This window comes from Mustela lutreola, chromosome 5 (assembly GCF_030435805.1).
Source record: "Mustela lutreola isolate mMusLut2 chromosome 5, mMusLut2.pri, whole genome shotgun sequence".
Taxonomy (NCBI): domain Eukaryota; kingdom Metazoa; phylum Chordata; class Mammalia; order Carnivora; family Mustelidae; genus Mustela; species Mustela lutreola.
Window position 1 is genome coordinate 69,858,781 of NC_081294.1, and position 22,236 is coordinate 69,881,016.

The window sequence follows — 22,236 nt, forward strand, 5'->3', positions numbered from 1 at the left end:
TTAGGTGTTACTGATTTCTGGGTGATACAAAACACAGCTAAAGAAGGCTCAGATTCCAGGAGACAAGTAATTTCACACTTTTCAAATGTCAGGTGGAACTTCTAGGCCGTGAAAGCCAGTTAGGACAGATTCAACGATTCTGACGTTTACATTAATAAAAAGCGGTGGTCCGAGGATTTCAGGGCATGTTTCCAACAATTCCAACTGACAAGTGGTGCCCGGACTCCGCGCCTAGCCTGGCCAGCCTGGGAGCGTCCGCGGTCCCGCTAGGAGCGCAGGCACCGCCCCTCCGCGCGGTTCGGGGTGGGAGCGCGAGCCGCCGTTGCCAGCCGCCGGGCGGAGGGCGAGGAGGGGCTGTCGTGCGCTCCCACCCAGCCCCGGTCGCCATCTTCCGACGCGTCCTTTCCCGCGCGGGCTCCAGCCCCAGCTCTCGGCCCTCCTCTCGCTTAGGAAGGGGCTTCCTAGCCCGCGCAGCTGCAGGGAGCTGCGCGTCGCGGGGGAGCTGGCTCAGTCCGACGCCCAGGCGGGGCAGGGGGTGGGGCCGGCGCGGCGGCGCAGTCCTCGCGCGGCTCTCCGGGCGCGCGCCGCCTCTCGCTCCGCCCGCGCGCGAGCCTGGGCGGGGAGGGAGGGGCCAGGAAGCGGCCAGCGCGCTGGGGAGCGCAGCTGCGGGCGTGGGGGTGGCAGGAGCCGCGGAGCCGGCACCGAGAGCGGCTGCGGCTGGAGCCGGCGGTCCAGACAAAGGCGACGGTGAGTACCCCGCCGGCCCGGGTCGTGCACCGGCCCCCACACCTCGCCCTCGTGGCCTCCTGGGCGGGGGCCCGCAGCCTCGAACTCCCGCCGCCGAGGGCTCGGTGGGGAGCGCGGCCCGGCCCTGCCCCCCGCGCGCTGCGGGCTGTGGGCTGAGCCTGCGGCTCCATTTTCAGGTCTGGGCGAGGTCTTGCTGCGGACCCTGCCTTTGGTTTTTTCTTCCATTCCTTCTGAGAAATGGTTACATGCTCAGTTCAAAATTGACGACAGGCGGGCGGCTGAGGGAGCCAACCGCCAGCCTGATGTAAAATGGAAATGAAAAGACCCCCTCCCCCCAACTTTGCAGGTCTGGGAGTCGGGAGGGGAGGGGCAGAGGGCCGGCGGAGAGGGCCGGGGTCCTCCAGGTGTGAGTTCGGGGGTGGGGCGGGCACCCCTGCCTGCGGAGCCGGAGCTCTTTCCTGCGGGGGGCGGTGCGTTCCGCCCGCGGGTCTCGCCTCGCTTCTCTTTGGGCCCCGGAGAGAAAGCCCTGCCTGACCACCTACACGGAGGAGCTCGTGTTACTCGTACAGGTTGTCCTTCCTTTGCCGCTTCAGTTGTGATTTTTGGTAACGGGTGTGGTAGGTAGCGGCTGTCTGATGCCCCATTTATCGCCGAAAAGCCCCGGTGGGCCGATTTCATGTGTACTTGAAACAACATTGGAATTTCTCTGTAGTTGCTGTTATTTCAAATGATAAACTTTTGTAGGGGAATTTGGTGCTGATGTTCAGTTTACAGAACTGACATTTTGTTTAAAGCGTCTGGCTTATAGTAGGTGCTCAGTAAAATATTTGAATGAATGAACGAATCTTGAAACGTGAAAACTGATTTCACAGCTTTTAAAAATTTAGGCACAAACCCTCTTGACTCAAGGGGGAAAAAAAGTTGGGAAACAACATGCAGTTTCTGTTTATATGCTGTTTTTAAAAATTTTTACCCACCATACATGTAGTGTTGATGATCAGTTATTATCAATGTTACAAGTGTAGGAAGTGTAGTTGGAATGTGAAATTTTTCATTTGGGGTTAAAGTCGGTAGACATTTTCTGTTATTTAAAAAATAAGTATTAAAAAGACAAGGGTTATTTCTGATTTTCTTTTGAAAGAACAGAAATTAAAGAAGAGGTGTTTGGATTGTACTTTGTTCTTTTGAGACACCCAAAGTCTATTTCATTATGAATAGATAAGTTTATGTGCTTTTGGCGGGGCATGGTGGCATGGTCTTAAGTTGCTTTTTGAGCCAGAGGCTCTCTAAAGTTAGGGGGAAAAGAAAACTAATGTTACACTAATTAAACCCTACCGTTTATTCAGCGGGTGTTCATTAAGTACCCATTATGTACTGGCACCTGTGTTGGTTGCTGAGTTTCTAGAAGCAAACAAACCCCACAATTATCGCTTTAACCTGAGCGTGAAGTTCTTATTATCGATGTTGCCAGTAAGGACTGTCTTACACCCCTACTGCCTACTTACAGGAAAGCTGGCAAGTGGAGTGCAGGAAGTATGGATCCCTAACAGGCTATTTAAAGGTTAATAAGTAACTTCATAGGGTTGAGATTATTGGTTTGCATTTTCTTATTGTCAGTTTAATAAAATCAGTCTACATTTTAAAATGAAGGGAGGAAAAGGTTTAACAAACTAATTTTTTCCCTTCCTTCCATAGTGGATGATTTTGGTACAGTGTGTTTATAGAAGAGTAATGTACTTCTGGTTGTTTTCTGTAAATAATCTTTGCTATACAGTATTTTCTATTTTTTAAATTCTCCAAGGAGAAACAGTGGATTACTTTTCTACAAGAAATGTTTTAAATAAAGCACCTATTTGGAAGTTTTATTTTGACTTTTTAGTCGCTATTTACAGATAAATACAGTATTGACTTAATCATGGTGAAAAGGGAAGGACTACTAGTGAGAATTTGTGGTTCCATATTTGGACTTTCCCCCTAGTATTGCGACTGTGATGGAACTGCTTACTAAAAGGAGAATGCTGTTTGTAGTATTTATTCTGAACATAAGGTTGCATTGTGTGCATTTGTCTTAAATATATAGGATTTTAAAAAAAAATTTTAATTTAATTTATTTATGTGAGAGAGAGAGACAGCGAGAGAGAGCATGAGTGAGGAGAAGGTCAGAGGGAGAAGCAGACTCCCTGTGGAACTGGGAGCCCGATGTGGGACTCGATCCCAGGATCATGACCTGAGCTGAAGGCAGTCGCTTAACCAACTGAGCCACCCAGGCGCCCCATGGGACTTTTTTTTTTTTAAAGTGCTTTTTTTATTTGGCCTATCCAAAGGCCAAATTGATGTGTCCCAGTGTCATTTTTTTGAGTATTACAAAATAATGTAGATTAATAAATTTTTTCATAGATGGCATTTCAGTTTAGGTAGATTGACTTGTTAACACCTTATACATTATTGAAGATAATATGTACTTTCAGGTTTTTATGTTGGCTGTTTGTTTTTTGTGGTTGTGCCTGGGAGTAATGTGGAAAGTAATCTCAAATTTTAGTGGTAGAGGGTTTTGTTTTATTATTTTTTTAATGTACATTTATTGTAGGAAGAGTTACTTTGACAATATACTGTTGATAGTCTGGTGCTGATGAGAAACCTAGTGTAGTAGGTGATAATAGTGATGTTGAAGAAAGTGTAAGCAAGGTGTGATACGTTGAATAAAATGCTTGGTGTATTGTATTTGGTTAAGAACTTCATCATCAGAGCTCCTGACAGTCAACAGTATAGAGAAATACTAAAATTTTTTCAAGAAATAAAAACCCATGGGAAACCTGGGTGATTTGGTAGGTTAAGCATCTGCCTTTGGCCCAGGTTGTAATAGCAGGATCATAGGATTGAGCCCTGCGCCTGCTCAGCGGGGAGCCTGCTTCTCCCTCTTCCTCCACCACTCCCCCTGCTTGTGCTGCCTTGCTCTGTCTCTGTCAAATAAATAAATCTTAAAAAAAATCAAACCCATGATTATGTTTTTGTACCTTTAAAAAATACTATATTTTCATAGTATTATTTCTTTTTTAAAAAATTTAAAAAATTTTTAAATTTTTTTATTTGACAGGGATCACAAGCAGGCAGAGAGGCAGGCTCCCCGCTGAGCAGAGAGCCTGATGCGGGGCTCGATCCCAAGACCCTGAGATCATGACCTGAGCCAGAGGCAAAGGCTTTAACCCACTTTAACCCAGGCGCCCCCATAGTATTATTTCTATCTCAGAATAGTTTATAATGTTTTGAGTCTAAATAAATTCCAGGATCATCCCATTTTATAATTGTTGCAGATTTGAAATGATGCTTTCTTCCTCAGGGTATGTGTGTGTGCGACAGGATGGGAGTAGGGAGTTTGTTCGTTTTTTTAAGACCCTTCAGAATGCTTTGCAAAGTGTTTCCTTTATCGTATGTAATTAATAAAGTGATTTAAGAATGATGCCCATAAAAACATTGCAGCTGTGCTAATTTTTGTATAGGTCATTAAAATATCAATTAGCATGTGTATAAAAACATTTCCAAAATGCTTTGTAAGTAATTTGTCACATTTATTCTCTAGGACAGGTTACTATTAAATTTTTTTATATCTCAGGTGTCACTTTCTGGAAGTGTTTAGGTTTTCGTCTGCTTTTGGATGAGTCTGGGGTACTTTTGTTAACATGTCTTAAGTTTTTTTTTTCCCTCACAACTGGAAATGTGTATTGGTTTTCATCTGTTATAGTGTTCTTAATCTCAGTCCCCATGAAATATTTTAGCATTGTACTGAAAATTGTTAGTGATGTTTTTGAGAGGAACATTATGGATTCTCTGTACATTCTTGAGAAGAACTGAGTGAAATGTGTACTTATCCTTAATTCTTACTTATTAGTTGGGTGAGGGAATTTATCCTGATTTTTTCCCCATACTGTGTGGAAAAACTTGAAATTTAGCTTGTTAATAATTAACTTCATGCATACTGCTGCCTTACCTCAAAGCTTAAGAATACTGGAACTTTTCTATAATACAAACAAATAACAGGGCAGGATTTAGCTGAAAGAGTTATGGGAATCCATCCAAAGGGAGTTTCTGAACTGAAAGCCAAAAGACTTGGTAATAAGCTATCTTTATCATGACACCATAAAATACCTGCAAATGTATTTTAGTCAAAATGGATTACAGTAAAACAAACTCTCTCTTTTTCCTAGAAAGCATTAGATAACTGCATGTTAAATTTAAGTATCTTTGAAAATGACTAAATGATGAGCACTGAAATTTTTTTTTTTTAAGATTTTATTTATTTATTTGACAGAGACACAGCGAGAGAGGGAACTCAAGCAGGGGAATGGGAGAGGGAGAAGCAGGCTTTCCTCCGAGCAGGGAGCCTGATGCCGGCCTCGGTACCAGGACCCTGGGATCATGACCTGAGTGGAAGGCAGACGCTTAATGACTGAGCCACCCAGGTGCCCTTAAATTTTTATTTTATATTTTACGCCATTAGAAATTCATGCTAAAATTTGTTAAATCTTTGATTGGATTATTGTAAGCATCTTTTAGTAACACATAAAATCATTTTGTTCCATGTAGCTTAATAATATACTTCCACTTTTTGCTTAATAAAGCAAAACTGAATTTTTTGTATATTCAGAATTGTATATATTTTGTACTTACATATGGTGAGAACCCAAGGGTATTTGTGGAACTGGTAGGTGCAGTGGATGGGACTTAAAACTTAAGGAGAAAACAACTTTCTTCCTGTACCTTCAAACTGTCGCTGTAAATATTTCCCTGCCTCTGGATGAGCGTTTAGGAATTCTTGTTCTTACTTGTCAATGATAGTTTTACTTTAGTCATTACAAGGTACAGTTCAGTATAATCAGTGTTAAAACTCTTACATAATTCAGAACTTCTCTTTATGGCTCAGAACTTCTTGAGTCCTAGAAGTCTGCTTTGGAGCAAGAGTCCTAGTAGGTGTCTTTTATTTTACTAGCATCACTGTGCTGTCCATTCAGCTGCCCAGGGTCTAACTCAGTGGGGAGAGAGAATTGGGGGTGGTGGTGGTGGTATGTTTTTAATGTGGCTCATCTTCTTGTGCTCTGGCATTGGTGCCTTCTGAATCAGGCAGGTTGTTCAAAGTGGACTTTCTCCAGAAGTGCTGGAAATGGTTTTCTTGGGGATTCCATGGCTGGGAACCTTCCAGCTACAATTCTTGTGATATAATTCTTCCATTACTATCCCTTCATCTTCCAGTTTCTCTCATCTGCAGGCTCACTGTGCCTAAGGAGAGGTTTTGCTTTAGTCTTCACAGTAGTTCTGTGAAGACTACTTTTTAACTGGACCTGCTCTTTACTAAGATTATTTCATAATATGCAGTTCCGTGCATTCCACTCAGATCTCAACATTGTACCTTTCCATTTCTTTCTGTTAACTATTCCCACTTAAACAGGACTTCTGGGACCTATAGCATGTTGCTAATGTACTGTCCCAAGCCTCCTTTCTCCATATCCATGCTTTGAATCTGTGGTCCTCTGTTACAGATTTTACTTTTGTACACCCTCAGTTCTCTGTCGCACTTCTTTACTGTACTCGTCTAGCAATCTGCCCCCCACCACTTCTCCATCTAGTCTAGCCTGTACATGGCATTTGAGTGTGACTTGAGGGAAAAAAACACCAATAATCACCTCATCTCCCTGTAAATTCAGGAGAGTTCTTCATGCTCCTACAGTTCTGTAATCTTAAATATTTAATTTTTAAAAGTAATCCCTACACCCAACATGGCTCTCCAGCTCAGAAGCCTGAGATCAGGAGTCACACATTCCACGGCCCAAGTCAGCTAGGTGCCCCATTACTGTAATCTTAGTACATTTGTTGATTGAATCACTCTCCCACTCCCCTAAGTGACTATTTTATATCTCTCCTGAAACTCTCTCACTTCTTTGCATTTTCAGCTGATGTCTTTGCTTCCTGTATATTAAAAATGAAAGCAATCAGAAGAAACTTTTTAATCTCTTTTTGCATTTATACCCACACTTCCTGCATTTTTTTTTTTAAAGATTTTTATTTACTTATTTGACACAGAGAGAAAGAGACAGTGAGCACAAGCAGGGGGAGTGGGAGGCAGAGAGAGAGGGAGAAGCAGGCTCCCCAATGACCAGGGAACCCGACGTGGGGCTCGATCCCTGGACTCTGAGATCATGACCTGGGCTGAAGGCAAATGCTCAACCAACTGAGCCACCTAGGTGCCCCCTGCATTTTCTCTTAAGCCATGAACAGGGGTTTCATTCATCTTGCCTTTCTCTGGTCAAGGACATTACATTGCCTCAGTATTCATCCCAGGCTCCTGCCTGCCAGTGAGCTGCGTCATCCCTGTTTGCCATTTCTACTTGATCATTCCTGTCTGTGTAGAGATATGCTGAACTATCTCCCATCTTTAAAACAAACAAACCTCCCCCAACACCACATTTTTCTTATTTATGGCCATCAGTCCTCTTTATCTCTTTTGGATCCATTACATTCAGTTTTTTTTTTCTTTTTCTTTTATCTTCTTTTCTTTTTCACTCTAACGACTTTTTTTTTTTTTTTTAAGATTTTATTTGTTTATTTGACAGACAGAGATCACAAGTAGGCAGAGAGGCAGGCAGAGAGAGAGAGGAGGAAGCAGGCTCCCTGCTGAGCATAGAGCCCGATGCGGGGCTCTATCCCAGGACCCTGGGATCATGACCTGAGCTGAAGGCAGAGGCTTTAACCCACTGAGCCACCCAGGCGCCCCATCACCCTAACTACTCTTATTGAGGTTACTAATGACCTCCTTAGTGATATATTCCCTAGTCAGTTTTCAGTCCTAATCCTCTTGATGTAGCAGCAGCAGCATTTGTCATGGTTGATAATTTTCTTCTCTTTGAAACTTTTTTTTTCTTTGCTTCTGGGACACTATTACTTATTTTTAGTTTGTTTTTCTGATTCTTTTTTGTAGCCCCAACTTTTAAAAAATAGGCAGTGTCCCAGAGCTCTATGTTTAAGTCTCTTCTATATTTATATGTAGTCCTTTGTAATCTCATCCTATTCTCTAGCTAGAATTACCATATATTTCAAACTAAAAATGTTCTCTTCAGCTTGGATCTCTTTCCTGACCTCCACACATGTGTACCCAACTTTTGAGTCGACATTCCTAATTAGGTATCCCATATTTCATAAGTCAAAACTGAACTTTTCATCTTTCTTTCTCTCCTACCCCAATTATTGTTCTTATCCCATCTCCCTCATCTTAGAGGTGTCAATCCCATCTTTTAGTTTTTTGTGACTGAAACCTTGTAGACACTTTTTTCTTTTTTTTTAAGATTTTATTTATTTGAGAGAGAATGAGAGAGCGTGCACGAGGCGGGGCGGGGGTGAGGAAGAGTCAGAGGGAAAAGTGGACTCCCTGCTGAGCTGAGAGCCTGATGCAGAACTTGATCCTGGGATTCCAGGGTGATGAACCTGAGCCAAAGGCAGTCACTTAACCAACTGAGCCACCCAGGCGCCCCCTTGTAGACATTGTTGATTTCACTTTCTCACACCCCCACATCTAATTCAAAATAACGTATCATGAAAGTATGTCCTGTATTTACTTTAAAATCTATCATAAGACCACTCATGACACTCTTTTCTAAGCAACCATCATCTCTTGCCTATTTTATTTTAGCAGTCTCTTTCCTGGTCTCTTTGATGCTTCTGCTCTTTTTTGTTCTCAGGACAGTATCCAGGGTGATCCTTTTGAAATGAAGTTTAATTATGTTACTTTGATGATCAGAATCCTTCAGTGGCTTTCCTGAGAGCAAAAGCCAGAATACAACAGGGCCTCCAAGGCCCTCCATCATCTGTGCCTCCTACCTCTCTGATGATATGTCCTATTACTTTCTCCTTGGTTTATTCCATGCCAGGCATATGGGTGTTCTTGAGCTTTCTTGAACCTGTCAAGCACAGTTTTGCTTTAGTATCCTTAGGGAAAGAGCTTTCTTTTATTCACTGCAGAATATCCAGTATTTTTAACAGAGACATGCCCATGATGGGCATTTACATTTGCTAAATGAGTGACTGCTTATCTTGTTATTCATGTCTTTGAAGACAGCTTTTATGCATGTTTGTATAACCAAAAGTATTTTTTTTAAAGATTTTATTTATCCGATAGAGATCACAAGTAGGCAGAGAGGCAGGCAGAGAGAGAGGAAGGGAAGCAGGTTCCCTGCTGAGCAGAGAGCCCAATGCGGGGTTCGATCCCAGGACCCTGAGATCATGACCTGAGCCGAAGGCAGTGGCTTAACCCACTGAGCCACCCAGGCGCCCCTAACCAAAAGTATTTTGACTAAAAGTATTTCACTTAAAACCATGTAGTCCTAGAAGAATTAAGTAAAGACTTTTAGATACAAGGAGAAAAAGTATGTTAGATTAATTTTTGTGTATAGAAAGTGAAAACAGTGGGAAATGATTATGGACAGAGGAGGTAGGAAAGCAACAGAGAGGTAAAGTAAATGCAATAAAAAGAAAAGGCTGATTTGGAAGTAGGGTGACAATACTTAAACTATCTTTGGCTTGCTCCGTACTTCTTTTGGGCTTTCTTGAATTCTTTTTTTTTTTTTTTTAAGATTTTATTTATTTGTTTGACAGAGAAAGAGAGTGCGAGTGCGAGAGAGCATGCGCACAAGCAGGGGAAGCTGGAGAGAGAGAAGCAGGCTTCTCGATGAACAGGAAGCCCAAGGTGGGGATCCATCCCAGGATCCTGGGATTCATGACCTGAGCTGAAGGCTGACAGTTAATGACTGAGCTGCCCAGGTGCCCTTATTTCTAGAATTCTGAGGGTTGGTAATTTACATGGACTTGGGCTCTTGAAGTTGGGCTATATTACACCTTTCTTTTATCAGGGATATTGGTTCAAGTGAGTTTGGGATCCAAAACTTGGTTGGTTTTCTATTGCCAAACTCCTTTTGTTAAAAAAAATGTAAGTTGCTGTTATCCGACTTTATCTGAGGATATTCTTAGTATTTCTTAATTGTTTTATAGAGAGCCCAAACAGAGGTGTCATAGCTTTAGAGAGAGATTTTCAGCATACACAAATTTATTAGTATGCTGTGTTCTCTCTGTATTGCACAGCATGTTTACCACCCCCTCGGAAAAGGTGGGGCCTATAAGTAGTTTTATTGTAGTTCTGTGGTAAGCTAGCAGCTAGCTACATTAATGTGCACAATTTTATTGAGTGGTATTTATAAGCATACTTGTGCTTATAAATGAAAAATACTTGAATGCATATAAATGCATTTTTAAAATTGTAATTTAATATTTAGGTAGAAAAAGGAGTGTGGGGGAAATTGATGATAATGCAAACTTTCAGTCTTTCATTATGCTGAGACAAGATTTTGTAAACCCTTTTAAAAATTAATTAATTTTAGAGATTTTATTTTTAAGCAATCCCTGCACCAAAACGGGCTCAAATCTACAACCCTGAGACCAAGAATAACACGCTCCACTGACTGAGCCCGGCAGGTGCCCCTAAAATTTATTTTTAAACTCTTTTTTTTCTAAGTTATAAGTCTAATTTCCTGTTGATTGAAAAAAATCTTTTAGGGGTGCTTGGGTGGCACAGTTGGTTAAGTATTTGCCTTTGGCTTGGGTCATCATCCCCGGATTCTGGAGTTGAGTGCCTGGTGGGCTCCCTGCTCAGCAGGAAGCCTGCTTCTCCCTCTCCTTATGCCTCTGCCCCCCTCCCCCAACTCCCGTGTGTGTGTGTGTGTGTGTGTGTGTGTGTGTGTGTGTGCGCGCGCCCGCGTGCATGCGTGCTCACACTGTTCTTGCAAATGGTTAAATCTTTAAAAAATCATTTAAAGAAATTGTTAAAAGAGGTGGCTTAGAAGTTCCTGAATGAATAATTTTTTATGCATTAAGCATAAATTATTCTCCAAAAACCAATCTAAACATTTTCCTTTTTTTTTTTTTTTAAAGATTTTATTTATTTATTTATTTGGCAGAGAGAGAGATCACAAGTAGGCAGGGAGGCAGGCAGAGAGAGAGAGAGAGGAGGAAGCAGGCTCCCTGCTGAGCAGATAGCCCGATGCGGGACTCGATCCCAGGACCCTGAGATCATGACCTGAGCCGAAGGCAGTGGCTTAACCCACTGAGCCACCCAGGTGCCCGCATTTTCCTATTTTTATGTAATATACAGTAATTTGTCTTGATTGACTTGTCTGATGGGACAAGTCATGTGTCCATAATTTCATGTGGCCACAATGCGGACTTAATTTTCATGGTCATAGAGGTATGGGTATGTATGTTTTGGTATGTATCGTTTGTTCTTATAATATGCAGATGTAATATAAACTTGTGTATGCTTTATATTTTACTTTAACTCCTAAGCAGTGATATCTGTAAGTCAGATATATTTTTCTTATATTAAATAGGGAATTAAAATATAAAAATTTGCATATTAAAACATGACTTTTAATTTTTTTATTAAAATCTTTTTTTTTAAAGATTTTATTTACTTATTTGGCAGACAGAGATTACAAGTAGGCAGAGAGGCAGGCAGAGAGAGGAGGAAGCAGGCTCCCTGCTGAGCAGAGAGCCTGATGCGGGGCTCAATCCCAGGACCCTGGGATCATGTCCTGAACTCAGTGGCTTTAACCCACTGAGCCATCCAGGTGCCCCGAAACATGACATTTTTTAAAGTTTATATACAAATCTTGTAAAATAATTTTGGATGACAAACTAACAAGTGTTTCCCTACGGTTTTGAGTTAATTGTTCTATTTTTAGGGTAATTATGTAATCTTCATTAGAATTTGACTTTGGTCTATCTGAATTCATGTTACCATTTCACATATGAAATACCCATATTGGATTAATAAGATCCTTATTTCTGGGACACCTGGGTGGCTCAGACTGTTAAGCATATTTCTCTTGATTTTGATTGAGGTCATTATCTCAGGTGGTGAGAGAGAGCCCTGCATGGGGCTTTGCACTGGGTGGTGGGCTCTGTGCTGAGCATGGAATCTGATTAAGATTTCTCCACCTTCCCCATCTGCCCCTCTCCCCCATCTCTTGCGTACACTCATTTTCTTTCTCTCTCTCTCTCTGAAGAAAAAATCCCTATTTCTGAACTAGTAAGTAGTTAAACCTCTAAATTTATTTCAGGTATATTCATAGTTTGAGGCCTGCGATGGCCTGCTTTAACTTCATAAAGTTCTAGGTGGATTGTGAAGTAACCAAAATAATCATATTGAGAAAAGTGAATATAAGTAATAGGCTGTCAACCAAGTGTCTTAGGGGGTTGTGAAAGTATGCATGCATTTATTCATTTAACAGATTAACCACACTACTCTTCCCAGTCTACTCAGAATAAAATACAAACTGTACTCTCCCAGAAAATACAAACTCACTCACACTCTGTCTATATAATATGGACCTTACAGCCTTTCAGAGTGGCTTACGTTTGCTCACTGCCTTTAGCCACAAATTAATTTCTCAAACAGGTCTTGCTTGTTGATTATGGTTTTTATACTAGTTGTTTCCTCTGTTTGAAATGATGGTTCCCAGATCTTTGCAAGGGTAGCCTCTTATCTTTAAGATCTCAGCTTAAGTATCACCTAATTTCCTCCCCACTCAGTTTAAAATAGCACCCTCCCATCACTGTTACACTTTCTTTATAGCATTTGTCAGACCTTAAATTTATATATATATATATATATATATATATATATATATATAGATGTAATATGTATTTTTAAAGATTTTATTTATTTATTTGACAGAGAGATCACAAGCAGGCAGAGAGGTAGGCAGAGACCGAGAAGGAAGCAGGCTGCCCGCCGAGTAGAGAGCCTGATGTGGGGCACCATCCCACGACCCTGAGACCATGACCTGAACTGAAGGCAGAGGCTTAACCTACTGGGCCACCCAGGTGCCCCCAAATAATATATTTTTAATTTAATTGTGTCCTAAAGTAGATCATAAGCCTATGAGAGCAAGGATCTCCTTTTTCTTGTTCCTTGCTGTAACAATGCTCAGAACAATACATAACACTAGATAAGTGTTTAGTAAAAAAGTTGAATGAATAAAATAAGGTAGTAATCTCATTTATTCTTTTTTAAAATTTATTCTTTTTTGTGAATGAATTTTAGTGTATTGATGTCTTAAAGTGTCAGAAATGTATGCCTCCTAGCCTAGGGGAGTAGGAAATGGGATCATTCAAGTAAAAGCCTGATTTAAGGAAAGTATGAAAAAATTTAGGAACTGCTCTGATGAATCTTAGTTGAGAGTACTGGGTAGAAAAACTATTGGTGTGTTGGAACTGGTGAGCTGGTCTTTTGCATCTCTCCAGCTCCATGTTCAGTAACACTGTGTTGGCAGCCTGAAACTGGCTATGGTAGGACATTTATGACATGGAGATCTACAAAAGCTGTAAGTCAGGGTCTTTTTTCCAGAGAGGTAGTTGTTAAATATTTATCATCAGACCACTGGATGGAACCATATGAAATTGCTGTTTTTATGGATAAAAATGCTTGACTATTGATGAACATTTTTTCTTATCGTTTAATGTAGCAGAATTAGTTATTTTGGTTTAAAGATAATTTCTTCCTTGTGGTCTGTGAAGTCAGTTCAGTGACTTACATTAGTGCTGTCCCTTTTTTGTTTTTCAAAGTTGCATTCCCTTCACATCTGATGATGGTTTGTAGATTCTTTTATTGTGTAAAAACTGGTTATTTGTGTGTATGTTAATTGCTTAACTGAACACCTTATTTTGACTGGTTGCTCCAACACAGGCATAAAAGATCTTGATATGCCTTTGAAGGTGTTTTTGGTTTTCCTACTGAGTTGCTAAACCCATTGTAAGGTGTTCTTTTCCTGGTGAAGGAAGTGGAGCGGATTGGTTTGGTCCTAGATTATTAGATAACTTTTATTTTAAAATTTGCTTTTCAGAATGATTTACATAAATATACCTGAGTTCAGTTTTTCATTTTTTTCCTGGTTTGTTTTCTTCTTCCGCCCATTTTCCTCTAAGTGCTTACCTGATGTCTCTGATGATTTACTTCCTGCTACTCTGATTTTTTCCCTATGGAACCGTATCTCTAAATCAATGAAATGATGTGGTCTTATTTCTCAGGTTTAGTAGGTTTTTGCTATTGTCTCTTCCACGATCACCTGGACATTCCATGCCATTTTTCACCCTTATCTCCCCTCCCCCCCAAGTTCTATAAAGAGATTATTTTCTTATAGGCACCTGAGGAAATTTATTTTAAAATTTCTTGAGGAAATTAATTTAAAAATTGAACTTTGTTGATTCACTGACAGATTGTATTTATTTATTTGACAGAGAGAGACAGCGAGAGAGGGAACACAAGCAGGAAGAGTGGGAGGAGAAGCAGGCTTCCCGCTGAGCAAGGAGCCTAGTGCAGGGCTCCATCCCAGGACCCTGGGATCATGACCTGAGCTGAAGGCAGATGCTTAACGACTGATGCACCCAGGCGACCCCTCAACATTTTTTAAAAACTGAAATAAGATCTTAGTACACAATTTAGCAAATACTGTGATCATAAAAGCATTACTTTTATTACTTCAGTTTGAAAAAAATCTCTTTGGAAAGTGAAAATTTTGTTTGACAGTGGGTAAAGCTGTAAGTAAAGTTGTGATTAAAAACAATGGTGTTTAGGGAGAGTAGAATTGTGGTAAGTCACCTCAACTCAAAAATTACTTGAGCAGTAATTTTTTCTTAAGAGCTCTTTTACCTTTGCACAATAGCTTGATTGTGTTATACCAGCAAAGGAAAACAGTACGTGATTCTGTGTACAGTAGACTTATTTTAATAATAGCTCTAGGGTAAAATAAGGGGCTGTAGATAAGTTCCTATTTTTTGGTCTGCCCCAAGTCCTAGTGATGCCTTAATATTAAAATAATTTTAGAAGAAAAATATGTTTTATTCAAGGCTTTTATCTGGTTTGGGACAATTTTATTAGATATTGCTATCCTTTTTAATATATCAGAATGAAGAATGAGGAAGTTCTTGGGAAAAAAAGTTTTAGTTTAAGAATTCTTGTATTAAAAAGAATTATTGTATTAATGTTTGATTTTGTTTCATGTATGTGCAAATCCTTGTGGAAGAGTCCCTCAGATATATTGGTATATTCCATGCTTTGTAAATCAGTCCTAATCTTATCAAGTAGCTGTTTTGGACTAAAAGTAGTTCTTTAAAGCTAATGAAGAGTCCTTTAAAGACTGAATAATTTTAAAGATTTTTTTTTCTTATTTGACAGAGAAAAACAGCGAGAGAGGGAACACAAGCAGGGGGAGTGGGAGAGGGAGAAGCAGACTCCCTACTGACTGGGGAGCCTGAAGAAGGGCTTGACCTCAGGACCCTGAGATCATGACCTGAGCTAAGGGCAGATGCTTAACAACTGAGCCACCCAGGTGCCCAGGGGTTGTATAATTTAAATGACTTTTTCTTTATCACAGTTATGTTCATTAGCTTACCTTGTTTTTATTTATTTTTTTAACCGTGTCTTTTTATTTTTTATAAACTGCTTGCTCACAAGCTCTGTACTCTGTATCTCTTTTTATTTTTTTAACTTTTTAAAAGATTTTATTTATTTATTTGACAGAGAGAGATCACAAGTAGGCAGAGAGGCAGGCAGAGAGAGTGAGGGAAGCAGGCTCCCTGCTGAGCAGAGAGCCCGATGCGGAGCTCCCCAGGACCCTGAGACCATGACCTAAGCCGAAGGCAGAGGCTTTCACGCACTGAGCCACCCAGGCGCCCCACTTCATATTATTTTAAAACATCTCCAGGGGCGACCGGATGGGTTAGTCCTTAAGCATCAGCTCAGGTCATGATCCCAGAGTCCTGGGATTAAGCCCCTCGAGGGGCTCCGTGCTTGCGGTAGGCCTGCTTCTCCCTCTCAGGCTCCCTGGCCTGTGTTCCCTCTTTCTCTGTCTCTCTCTCTGTCAAATAAAAAAATAAAATGTTAAAAAAAAAAAGTCTCCAGAGTCAACTGGATATTTTACTTTAAAGTGAATTGCAGTCAGGAAACTGGAAATTCAAGTAACCCAGGTGAACTCATATTGAGTGTCCTTTTAATCTGCCTATTTTAGGGGAGTGATTCTTGAGGCTATTTAATTTAATTTATTTATTTGACAGAGAGAGGAACAGGGAGAGAGAGAACGCAACCCAAGGGGAGTGGGAGAGGGAGAAGCAGGCTTCTCGATGAGCAGAGAATCCGATGTGGGGCTTGATCCCATGACTCTGGGATCTTGACTTGAGCCAAACGCAGATGCTTAATAGACTGAGCCACCCAAGTGCCCCTCTTGAGACTATTTTAAAAACTTTCAGGGAAAGTTTTAAAGTTAAAAGCTGAAGTAGAACAGAGTGAGACTAAGTTCATTATTGCTGGTCAAAATGGTAAGAAAGTAATTTTGGTTTATGGTATAACGGTTGTATGCATAAAGAAGTCTGTTTGTTTATTTTATTTTTAAGTAATCTTTACACCCAACATGGAGTTCAAACTTACAACCCTGAGATCAATAGTTGCCTACTCTTCCGACTGAGCCAGCCAGCCTCCCCACAGATGTGTATTTTAAAGGCTGAGAACTTACCCTTTGCAGAGAAAAAAAGTGACTAAAATGTGGGAAAAAGTGTTCAATTTTAATAAGAGTAAGTTTCTCTTACCAGATTTAGGATTTAAGAAACGGTGCTGATTTACCTGAGTACAGTGACAAAGGTACTAAATTTATTGCTGGAGGGAGTATGCATTTGTAGAACCCATTATTATTATTTTTTTTTTTTTCAAAAGCATTTTTTTTTTTTAAAGATTTTATTTATTTATTTGACAGAGAGAAATTACAAGTACACTGAGAGGCAGGCAGAGAGAGAGAGAAGGAGGAAGCAGGCTCCCTGCTGAGCAGAGAGCCCGATGCGGGACTCGATCCCAGGACCCTGAGATCATGACCTGAGCCGAAGGCAGCGGCTTAACCCACTGAGCCACCCAGGCGCCCCTCAAAAGCATTTTGACATATATCAAAGACTGGCTTTTTTTTTTTTTTTTTTTTTAAGATTTTATTTATTTATTTGAGAGAGAGACAGTGAGAAAGAACATGAGAGGCGAGAAGGTCAGAGGGAGAAGCAGACTCCCCGTGGAGCCAGGAGTCCAAAGCGGGACTTGATTCCAGGACTCTGGGATTGTGACCTGAGCTGAAGGCAGTTGCTTAACCAGCTGAGTCACCCAGGTGCCCAGAGACTGGTATTTTTGTCTCTGAGGCTATAGCCTAAGAAAATAATCCTCAGGCTTTTTTTGAGGGAGGAGGTTCTTTTTTTTTTAAACCCTATGGCAGCTTTATCGAGATAATAGGTGTGATACTGTGAGTTACAATAAGATATAACCTATTTAGTCTTCCCTTTTCTTGGTGCAGAGCTCCTAAAACCCTTGGATTTCCTAAGAGAGGTGTATTTTGTTATGTTCCTGAGGTGACTTTTGGGAAGCACATACAGATGGCTTCTGGTTGCCAGGGGAACCAACTGTGAATTGATTATTGGGACTTCAAGTCCCACTTCTCTGACCTGGAGAGGGGCCAGGTGCTGGAGTTTGAATTGCCAGACACTAATGATTTAATCGATCATGACTGTGTAATGAAGCCTCCATAAAATCCAGAGGATGGGGTAGGATAACACCTCCGTGGTTAACACAGGGAGGCGCTCCGGAGAGTGATGTGCTCGGAGAGCAAGGAAGCTACAGATCCCTTTCCTTTCCCTGTGTATCTCTTCCATTTGGCCTTTCAGAATGACATCCTTTCATAATAAACTGGTAATCTCATGACTGAAATGTTTCTCAGACTTGTTTAAAGTGCTCTGGCATATTTCCTTTTTTATTTTTTTTATTTTTTAAAGATTTTATTTATTTATTTCACAGAGATCACAAGTAGGCAGAGAGGCAGGCGGAGAGAGAGGGGGAAGCAGGCTCCCCGCTGAGCAGAGAGCCCGATGCGGGGCTTGATCCCAGGACCCTGGGATCCTGACCCGAGCTGAAGGCAGAGGCTTAACCCACTGAGCCACCCAGGTGCCCCTGCCCTGGCATATTAATCAAACCTGAGGAAGGGGGTCATGGGAACTTTAGAATCACAGGTAACAGTCTGGACTTATGTTATGATTGGCTTCGGAAGGGCTGGGAAGTCTTGTAGGACTGAGCCTTTGGCATGCCTGGGACCTGGTGCTGTCTCTAGGTATGTCAGGATTGAGCTGAATTATAGGACACCCAGGTAGTGTTGGAGAATTGCTTGGTGTTGGTGTGTTCTGCACCTAGGGATTGGTGTTAGGGTTGTTATTCACATAACGTATTTTACCTTTTAAAGCATGTAAGTCAGTGTTGTGCAATCATCAGTACTGTCTAATTTTAGAATATTTTCATCACCCCAAAAAGAAATTAGCAGTTATTCCCCATTCCTCCATTTCTGCCAGCTCCTGGCAACCACTAATCTGTTTTCTGTCTCTTTGGATTTGCTTCCTTTGGACATTTTATATAAAGGATCATACTGTGTGTGTGTGTGTTTTAAATATTTTTATTTTTATTTATTTGACAGAGATCACAAGTAGGCAGAGAGGCAGGCAGAGAGAGAGGAGGAAGCAGGCTCCCTACCGAGCAGAGAGCCCGATGCAGGGCTCGATCCCAGGACCCTGAGATCATGACCTGAGCCGAAGGCAGAGGCTTAACCCATTAAGCCACCCAGGCACCCCATATAGTGTGTTTTTGTGAGTGGCCTTTTTCACCTAACATGATGTTTCAGGATTCATCTATGTTGTAGCATGTATCAGCACTTGATTCTCCCTTGTGGATGAATGTTACAGTTGTATGGATATACCACATTTCATTTATCCATTCATCCATTAATGGGTATTTGGGTTGTTTCCATATTTTGGCTATTACGAATAATACTCCTATGAATATTCATAAGCAGCTTTTTGTGTGGATTTTTTTTTTTTTAAGATTTATTTATAAGAAGGGACACCTGGGTGGCTCAGTGGGTTAAAGCCTCTGCTTTCAGCTCAAGTCATGATCTCGGGGTCCTGGGATCGAGCCCCGCATCGAGCTCTCTTCTCTGCTCTGCTCAGCAGGGAGCCTGCTTCTTCCTCTCTCTGCCTGCCTCTCTGCATACTTGTAATCTCTGTCAAATAAATAAATAAAATCTTAAAAAAAAAAAGATTTATTTATAAGAGAGGAATAAGCAGGGGGTGAGGCAGAGGGGGAGGGAGAGATAGAAGCGGACTCCCCATTGTGTATTACTGATAAATTCCTTCAGACAGGATCATTCAGTGTTAGAATGTTACTTTTGTATGTTGCCCTAACAGTTGTCTTATATTTTACATAAAGTCATTTTGGACTAATGCTAAAAGAAATACTTTATGCCGCAGTTGAAAGACTAAAAAAAGCCAGCTGTCAACTCTGAAATGTGCTTTTATGGCAGTCAATATCACTTGAGCAGGAGAGAGAGAGAATGTCAAGCTGACTCCCCCTGAATGCAGAACCAGTCCCAGGGCAGGATCTCACAACCCTTGAGAGCATGACCTGAGCTGAAATCAAGAGTCAGGTGCTTGACTGACTGAGTCACCTAGGCATCCCAGCCATGTACATTTTAAACTTAACCATAGTCTATCTGTGAGAGTTCTTTGCAAGATACAAACAGTTCTCTGGGATTTTCAGGTAGATATTATACAGGGAATATGATACTTTTAAAAAAATCATTGGATAGTGGGGAAGAGTTGGAGTCAGAGAACCATCACTGGATTATGTTTGAGAGCATGAGGCCATAGCTGAAAGGTCAGGAAGGTAAAACTGGGGACCCATCAAAGGAATGCTGAATATGTGATGTGACTGCTTCTTGCTGGCATCTGGTGACTAAAGTTACTGTAATTGCTTCTAATCACGTTGATTTTGTTGTGTCATTGCTTACCATTTAAATCAGAAGTGGAAGGATAACTTCGTAATTTTCTTTCCTTCACTTTTGCTTCCCAAATCTCAAAAGAGGACTTCTTACTGGTAGAAACTGATTTACATTCTGAATACAAACTATAACTTGAAGTCTGGGAAGTGTAGTTTATTGGTTTTATTTTGTTTTAGCTTTCCTGTACCTGAGATACAGGAAGGTGTGTATGGAAGGAGTAGTAGGAAAGAATGAATGCCAAGTGCTACTTGAGTAACCTAACATTCAACGGAAGCCTTCCTTTTTTTTGGTGATAAGGCTGTATGTCTTTACATGCAGTGTATTTTGAAGATGGTAGGATGAAAGAAATCCACCTTAGACTTGATTTTTCTTTTCCTGTAACGTGAGCCGTTACCATTCTGTTACTTTCTTAAAGTAGCATGTCTATTGTAATATTTCCATTTGGAAAAACTCAGGTGTTTCTGGAAAGTTCTTTCATACTGTGTTTACCTATGGGTTGAATAGATGAATAGGTGAAATATTTTCAAAGAATATAACTGCAAAATACTATGTTTTTTTTGGATGCCTGGGTAGTTCAACTGTTGATTTCAGCTCAGATCATGATCTCAGCGTCACGAGGTTGAGCACTACACCAGGCTCCAAGCTAAGCAGGGAGTACACTTCAGATCATTCTCTCTCCCTCTCCTGTTGCCCCTCCCCCTGCTCATGCTCTCTGTCACCCTCTCTCTTTCTAAAATAAATGAACAACAACAACAACAACAAATCTTTAAATTTTCCCCTTATTGCTTGTTTTTCTAGGATTGAATTAACATGTAATTTATTTTTTTAAGAATTTTATTTGTCTGGGAGAGTATGTGCATGCATGCACAGAAGCAGGGGAAGGGGCAGGCAGACGGGGACAAGCAGGCTTTCCATGGAGCAGGGAGCCCAGTGTGGGAACTCAACTTCAGGAACATAATGATCTGAGTTGAGGGCAGAGGCTTAACTGACTAAGCCACCCAGGTGTCCTCTAATAATACGTAAACGTCTTTTTATAAAAATTGTTCATGCTACCTCAGTTTATTACTTTATCAATTTAGGAGAAGCTGTAGTAATCTTTAAAAAGAATATGGGAGCTAGTAAAAGCTTTTCCCTTTATGATTTAGAATGAAAACATGTATGATTTCTTGATACTGAGCCTTTTTTTTTTTTTTTTTTTTTAATTTATTGTGGCATCTATCTGGTTGGCTCAGTTGGTTAAGAGTCAGACTTTGGTTCAGGTCAGTGATTTCAGGGTCCTAAGATTGAGCCCTGCATAGGGCTCTCCTCACTCAGTGGGGAGTCTGCTTCTCTGTCTGTGTGCCCCCTCCCTCTTGTGTGCACATGCATGTGCTTTTTCTCTCAAATGAAATAGGTAGATGACCGGAGCCGAAATTAAGAGTCAAATGCTTAACAGCTGAGTCACCCAGAGGCCATGATAGTGTTTTAAAGAAATTTCTTTTTCCTCATAGAATATTTATACCTCCCATATTCTGTGTTCAGTAGTTTGAGTATGGTGAGCATATCATTACAAAGCCTTTTACTAAATAACTTTCAAATGCTATGTCTTAGGTTCTTCAATATTAAGTTTTTTTTTTTAAGATTTTATTTATTTATTGGACAGACAGAGATCACAAGTAAGCAGAGAGGCGGTGGGGGTGGGGGGAAAGCAGGCTCCCAGCCAAGTGGAGAGCCCGACGTGGGGCTCAATCCCAACACCCTAGGATCATGACCTAAGTGGAAGTCAGAGGCTTTAACCCACTGAGCCACCCAGGTGCCCCAATATTAAGTATTTGAGAATAAGTTGTTATATAGCTTCAGTTGGCATCTGATGTTTGCAAGAGAAAGTATTAAGTTCACCTGGAAACTTGACTCAGCTTTATTTATTTTTTAAAAATTTTATTTACTGGGGGCACCTGGGTGGCTCAGTGGGTTGAGCCTCTGCCTTGGGCTCAGGTCAGGGTCCTGGGATCGGGCCCCACATCAGGATCTCTGCTTGGTGGGAAGCCTGTTTCCCCTGTCTCTCTGCCTGCCTCTCTGCCTATTTGTGATCTCTGTCTGTCAAATAAATAAATAAATAAAATCTTAAAAATTTTTTTTTTTATTTACTCATTTAGAGAGTGAGTGCCTTCATGAACAAGATGGGGGGGTGGAGAGGAGAGGGAAAATCTCAAGCTGAGCCAAAAACAAGAGTTGAGTACTCAAGTGACAGAGTCACCCAGGTGCCCCCTAAGTCTGCTTTAGAGATGGCTGTTGACTGCTTGTAGGGAACATGAAATTAGATTTTATATAAGCATTTTTGGGTACTGAAATTGAAGGGTTGGTCTCCATTTTTTTCCTCCCAGCTATTTTCTAATTTAATTATTTTTAAAGAGCTGGTAGTATTCTGTTGCTGTTGTAGTTAGTTCTAGAGCACTGTTATTCTATGTCTACAAGTTAATGTTATCTTTGAACTTTCTTATATATGTACCTTTAAAAGTTTTTTGAAAAACTTTGTACTTCATAAATTTTAAAACTGACATTAAAACTTCAA

The 22,236-nt window shown here is 40.9% G+C and overlaps 1 protein-coding gene across 3 annotated transcripts in view; it reads left to right on the forward strand.

Moving 5' to 3' along the window:
- Nucleotides 1-615: 615 nt before the first annotated feature.
- CDC42SE2 (CDC42 small effector 2) overlaps nt 616-22,236 on the forward strand; it is a 119,903-nt gene continuing 98,282 nt past the window's right edge. For all 3 annotated transcript variants that reach the window (XM_059174488.1, XM_059174489.1, XM_059174490.1), the window contains exon 1: nt 616-747. The gene's annotated coding sequence lies outside the window, so the exon portion shown is untranslated. The remainder of the gene's footprint in view (nt 748-22,236) is intronic.